This window comes from Kryptolebias marmoratus, linkage group LG15 (assembly GCF_001649575.2).
Source record: "Kryptolebias marmoratus isolate JLee-2015 linkage group LG15, ASM164957v2, whole genome shotgun sequence".
NCBI classification, from domain to species: Eukaryota; Metazoa; Chordata; class Actinopteri; order Cyprinodontiformes; family Rivulidae; genus Kryptolebias; species Kryptolebias marmoratus.
The window spans coordinates 1231129-1237405 of record NC_051444.1 but is presented as its reverse complement, the minus strand read 5'-3'; positions in this window follow the sequence as shown (position 1 = coordinate 1237405).

The window sequence follows — 6277 nt, the reverse complement described above, 5'->3', positions numbered from 1 at the left end:
CACAGATCCTACGTCACAGATCCTCCGTCACAGATCTACTCCACTGCGCCGTCATTCCTCTGGACCTGGCTTCAGAATATTAAACCTACACGAACCATTTCTGACCCGTCTGGATCTCCTCCCATCAGCTGTAACGTCCTGAACCAGCTGAAGCTTCGTGTGCAGGAAAGGTTAAAACAACCGACTCAGCGTTCACAGCAACAGCTGCCAACAGCAAAGAGGATGAGAGTTCGGACTCTTTCCGAGGGTCAGTGAATGCAGCACGACCAGGATGGAGTTGGGAGGAGACTGATGGAGGGAGGCTTTATAATCATATAAACTGAGAGAGCAACGTGGAAATCCCCTACAAATCAGATCCATTCAACCCAGCGTGACTCCGAACGTCACGCCAGGGTTCGGTTTTTCAAACCAAAGACAAACGATTGACTGGTTTCAGAATTTCACAAACACACCTTCCAGACAGATGGTAGATTAAACCTGAGCGGGACTCAAACCGCCGTCCAACGTGAGACGTGTCACACACCGAGCCATGACATCTCTGATAAACACAGTTCATCATCTGATCCACACAACAACTGACGTCTGGGAGAAAAACTTCAGCCAATCAAATTATTTCACACTAAACCAGCCGTCACAGCCGTGATTATCTCCCACCACGGACTGAAAGAGAAGAATATAGGAACTAATTTAACAAGGAAGAAGAGAACAAAGTCTGTAGAAATAAGGAAAAGTAGCAAACTGCTAGCTAAACAGGAGCTGAAAGCTAAACATAAAGTGAGCGAGCTGAAGTAGGTTTCAGAAAAAGTTTCTGAAGGAAGGAAATAAAAAGAGATAAATCAGTTTTCCTCCTCACAGCTGGCAGAAAACTACAGTGGACTAATTCATCACCGGGCTAAGCTTTTGGCCTCTTCTGGAATAAATTACCCAATGACTCTCAACTTAAACTAAACACACACCCTCACACACACACAGACAGTGGGAGAGGAAACTTGATGAATGTGAAGCGTCTCTTCGGGTCAGAGGACGACGGTGATCTACAACAAACTCTCGTTTACAGATGTTAGATATTAGATTAGATTCTCCTGTCGATATAAAATAAAACTCATCGTTGAAGGAATGCATGTCGCCCGCCACCTTTCATGCCACAGCGTTACGACCATCTGACCTGTCAGCGTGAGCTGGGGATGACTGTCAGCTACTACCATGCCTAACGTTAGCTGATTACCTGAGCTGTATATAAAACAGACTGAATGTAAACGTGAGTCTGTATCAGGTGTCCTCTGACAGATTGGCGGATGGCGTCTCCAGGAGGATAACCGCAGCTGGTTGCTGTGATGGACGGACCATCATCTGTCTGGAAACTGAACTGCAGCAACAAACAGAATTTCAAAATAAAACCTCTAATAAAAAGGTGCTTTTACCAAAAAACTAAACTTCTTTGGGTTTGTTTCAATCTTTCACCCAAAAACCTGTTTTCATTGCTGCGTAATGCGTTGAACTATATGAACTTGTTAAAATTCATGTCCTGATGGATCTGAAACACAAAAGAGTCTGACATCATGCAGCAGGATGAAATGTTGGGTTTAGCAGCTTTTATTGGCCTTTTTGTGGTTTTTCCTGACAGCTAACATTAACTCTGATTCTTTGTTCAGGCAGCAGAGCTGTGTGGAAAAGTCAAGGCCAGATAAACCGAGCTGTTTGGCTCGACGCACACATGTAAAGAAAAAATATCACAGGACCTTGTACTTGAGCCTTATCGTCAGCAGAGCCGCCCAGATGGTACCGTACCCTTGACTCAAACTCACATCACTCCCAAACTTCTGTTGGAGCTTTCTCACAGCGGAGCCGCCGCCGTCTTCACGACCAATCAAATACATAAATAATCTGAGATACGGCACACCGCAGTCTGGATCCAAATAAAGTCTTATCTGGGATACGGATGCTAATTTTAATTTCTGATATGGGATTTTAGTGACATTTCTCTGTTTTCCTGTAGATTTGTTGACTTGGAGGCTTCAAGAAGTTGTCTGACTCTGACGTCAGCCTCAGATTGGGTCTTAAATGTTAGTAGAATTAAATTATCATTTTTAAAAATCTATTTTTGTGTTTTACTTGCATTAACGGTTGTTTATTTCAGGGAGTGCAGCTCATTTTCTGACCCACAGGCTGTGTGTGTTACACAATCTATGGCCCCAACTGTAAACAAGACGGAGAACATCCGAGCAAGAACCGAGAGCAAGAACCGAGTCCTTTTTGTGGGCATTAAACAGCGACTGACTGGGAGTCGTGTCCGTCCAAACATGAGGACATGAGGACATGATGGACGGTCTTCAGAGACATCAGCTGCTGGTGCGTCCGTCACGCTCGGGGGTCATAGGTCAGGTTAGAGGTCGGTCTATTTAATGTTCAAAAACAAAACCCAAAGGATGGTGTGAAAGTGGGTCGTAATACATCGTTTCCATGTGAATGTAGGGCGGAAATGATAAGAAACTTTATTAACATGTGAGGACAGGATCAACCTTCCAGCTCGACTTCCTTCACTCTCTGGTGTGGTAGTAGCTGAGAGTCATCCTCGTCTCATACTAACAGACTGCATGATGTTTCCAAGGTTTGAACAAAATGAATCCTAAGCCTTTCATTTCTAAAAGCTTTTAAAGGATCTAAACTGACAGAAAGAGCAGGCGTCTGAACAGAACACCTGCTGGAGGTGAGCCTCCAACAGAACCATGGTTCTCCACAGCAGAACAACAGGGACATTTAGAGACACCACAAACTGCAGCAAAGGCTTCAATCCTCCGTCTGTGACCCGATTCCTCAGAGTTAAAACCCTTACAGAGCTGATTCAAATGTAAAGCGTGAAACGTTTGTGTTCAAATGAAGCTCCAGTCCATCTAAAACACAGAGGAAAACCCAAACTCCTAATGACTTCCTGAAAAACACACAGAGTCTGTGTAAAAGTACACACTGAAGCTGCTCAGTTCCTGGGTTCAAGCTGTTGGTTGGGTTGGCCCAGTGGTTCAGTGGGACGTGGGCCTCGTTTGAAACCAGGACCTGACTGGACCTCTGCGTTAGGATGTCTTCGTAAGACAACAGAAACAACCTGGTTGGCTCAGTTAATAACCAATCATTTGAACATGAGTTTTCCTAAAGTCACATGAGTTGGTGCTAGCTAGCTGATGCTAATAGCTGTTAGCACCAGCTAGCTAGCACCAACCCAATGTCTCCACCTCCTCTTGTTGGGATCTGAAGTTTCTGGGAGCGGCCATGTTGTATTTTTGGAATCAGAGTCTAGAGATGAGAGGCTTTAAGTCCCACCTACTTCCCCGCACGCAGTTCCTGTGTCACATGACTTTTATTTTAAGCACGAAACAACTAATTACACCTAAACTCATTGGAAACTAGAAGCACTTGGACAGCCAAACCTCAGCCAAGGCCATGGGGTCATTAAAAAGAATTAGAGGATACGGATTAGCAAAATTTAATCACTTGTTTTTTGTGACGACTCCAACATTTTCTGAACATTTAATCAGAATGTGGTCATTAGCTTTTAAATAACCGATGAACAGAAAAACAAACCAAAAACATGACCTCCTTGGTGGAGGGGAAACTAATATTTGAACATAAAGCAGCAAAGTATGAGCAACATGAACCTACAAGAGTCTACACCTTCAAAAATTATACATTTTTTATTTTAATAGAGTCCTGTTTGTTTACATGGGCACACGGGGGTTTAAAACTTGAACCGGGATCCTCGGCTTCGTACCCACTTCTGTGTTCCAACATGGAGTCCAGTAATTCCCTACATGTCGAAGATACCTAATAATCCAGGTTTTAACTTTTTAGTAGCTTCAATTTAACAAATGAGTCATTTTAACACAGTCTTAGTCAGAAAACTTAACCCGATATTCTGAGTCAAACCATCAACATGTAAGGAAATATTGGACTAATAATAGGAACACAGAAGTTGAAGCCAGGATCGGTTCCAGTTTTAAGTCCTGCTGCCACCATGTAAACAAACGGGACATTATTGTTATTAAAAATAAAAATACACCACAGATGACTTATTCACCTTTGTTGGTTAATGTTGTTCTTACCTTACTGCTTTATGTTGAAATCTTCATTTTTCTGACGGGTTTAGCTGCAGCTGCTTTCTGCCATTGAAGGAGCAAACTGCCTCCTCTGCTTTTCAATGGCAGCTTCTGTTACTGTTCCCCTTTAATGAAGCCCAACTCTCACAAAATATACATCAACATGAGCGCCTGAGCCAGGTGATGTGTGCTGTTACTTTTATTGCTGTTTCAAGTTACCATGGTGATGTAATGGACCAAAAACAGCTCCATAAAACCCCATAGGATTACACGGAAAAGGCCTCAAATCCAATTAAAACTGTACTCTCTTTAAAAATATCTCAAGAACCATCGGACGGAACATATTGAGACTCTCACAAGGTAATTATTGGAGGTTCCTCTATGACTGATTAGTTTTTTGGGTCAACCCAATTCAAAATGGCTACCACAGCTAACTTAGCAAACACAAAAACAGCTACAAGTTTGTCAGTTTTAGAGATGTTGAGTTAAATGTTGGTGTGGCAGTAGCTGACAGAAATCTCTGGCTATCCTCCTGGTGCTAACAGTTCACTAAGCTCTTTGTTCAAAGTTCAAAATGGCTGCCACATCCAGTACAAAAGTGGCTATAACTCAGTCAGATTTATAGAGACACTGAGCTACAGTTTGGTGTGGTAGTAGATGGCAGGAACCTTCAAACTTTCCTCAGTTTGTTGTTTAACCTTAAAGAAAGGTCATGTGACACGGGGGGCTGAAAGCACCACACCCCCAAACCGGTGTTCCAAAAATACAACATGGCAGCTCCCATAAACCAGGTCCTGTCGGCTTCAACAATAAGAGAAGGTGGGAACGTGCGGGTCGAACCCTGCTGAGCTAAAACCAGCCCGGGCCCGGAACCCAGAACCCAGACCCGGGTCACAGGTTTGCCGGCGGACTGTAGGGTCCCTCACCTTGCAGCTGGGGGGCTTCAGGGGTAGTCCGGAGGCAGGATTTCCTTGATGCGGAGTGGTGTTGGTCTGCTGGGGGGAGTGGGAATCCTCGGACTCTTTTCCACTGTGGTAGACCACCCTATCAGAGATATGAATACTTGAAGCACAGCCCATGCTTCAGCCCACTTCAACCTGTTCTGGTTCTGTTTGTTTTCTTTCTGCGTAAGTGCGTAACAAGAGGTCCAGTCTTCCTCTTCCTCAGAAAGATTCACATAAATGCATGTATGTGTGCATGAATAATAAATCCGTGCCCCCCACCACCACACCCCCTCCCCTGAACCAGGAAGCTGATTTCCTCCCTCTGTTTTTCACATGAACTTAGTTGGAGCTTTAATCCCAGCAGCTGAAGAAAACTTGGGTTCTGTTGTTCCCCGGCTGCTCCTCTTCCTCTCCTCGTACCTCATCACCATTTTCTCATCTTCCTCAACTTCGCTGCTCCCATCCAGCAGGCCTAAAACAAACCGCGCAGCTTCACGCACGACTTTTGATCCATTTTTCTGCGCGTGTGCGTCCAGCCGTTCGCGTAGTCCTTCACCTCGGAGCCATGAAAAATCCCGGCGATGCCCTGTGAGAGAAACGCGTCCGCTCAGCAGGACGCGGGCCGGACGTTTGGCCCCGGAGCCGCGCGCCTCATCATCAACAGGCTCTCCTCCGGTCACACCGCAGGCCACGCAGCCCGACGCAGCGCATCCAGGACGCGGACGGAGCTGGCGGGGCTCCCGGTCTCCATTCCTGCCGCCCGGCCGAGGATGAGCCAAACCCGGGAGCAGCCCGCTGGCTGGCTCCGGTCCGGTGCGGTCCGGTCCGGTCAGGATCCGCGATCCGGGATCATTGTGCAGGAAGGAGAACTGTTTGGTTGTGAATGTGTGGAGGTTCCTCCTCTGGAGAACCCAGCCGCTTCAGACACGGAGGGAAAAAAAAAAAAAAAAAAATCCCGCTCCGCGTCCACAAGTTTCAGAGCCGAGATCCGGATTATCTGGGTCCGACGAATCCGGAACCAGCAGAATCCCGCTCCATTCAGGCTGGGTTACGGTTTGTCTTTTCTGCCGTTTGTCCTTCCAGTTCTTCGGCGCTGCTTGACAGCGGAACATCCAATAAAAGCTCCCGCAACCATTGACCTACAGCCTCTGCTGACGTTAATGCAAATGAGGCGCGCGCAGCCAATGGGAGGCGCGCGCCGCGCCGCCGGGAGGGAACTGCGGTTTCTGAGGGAACTTTGAAGGT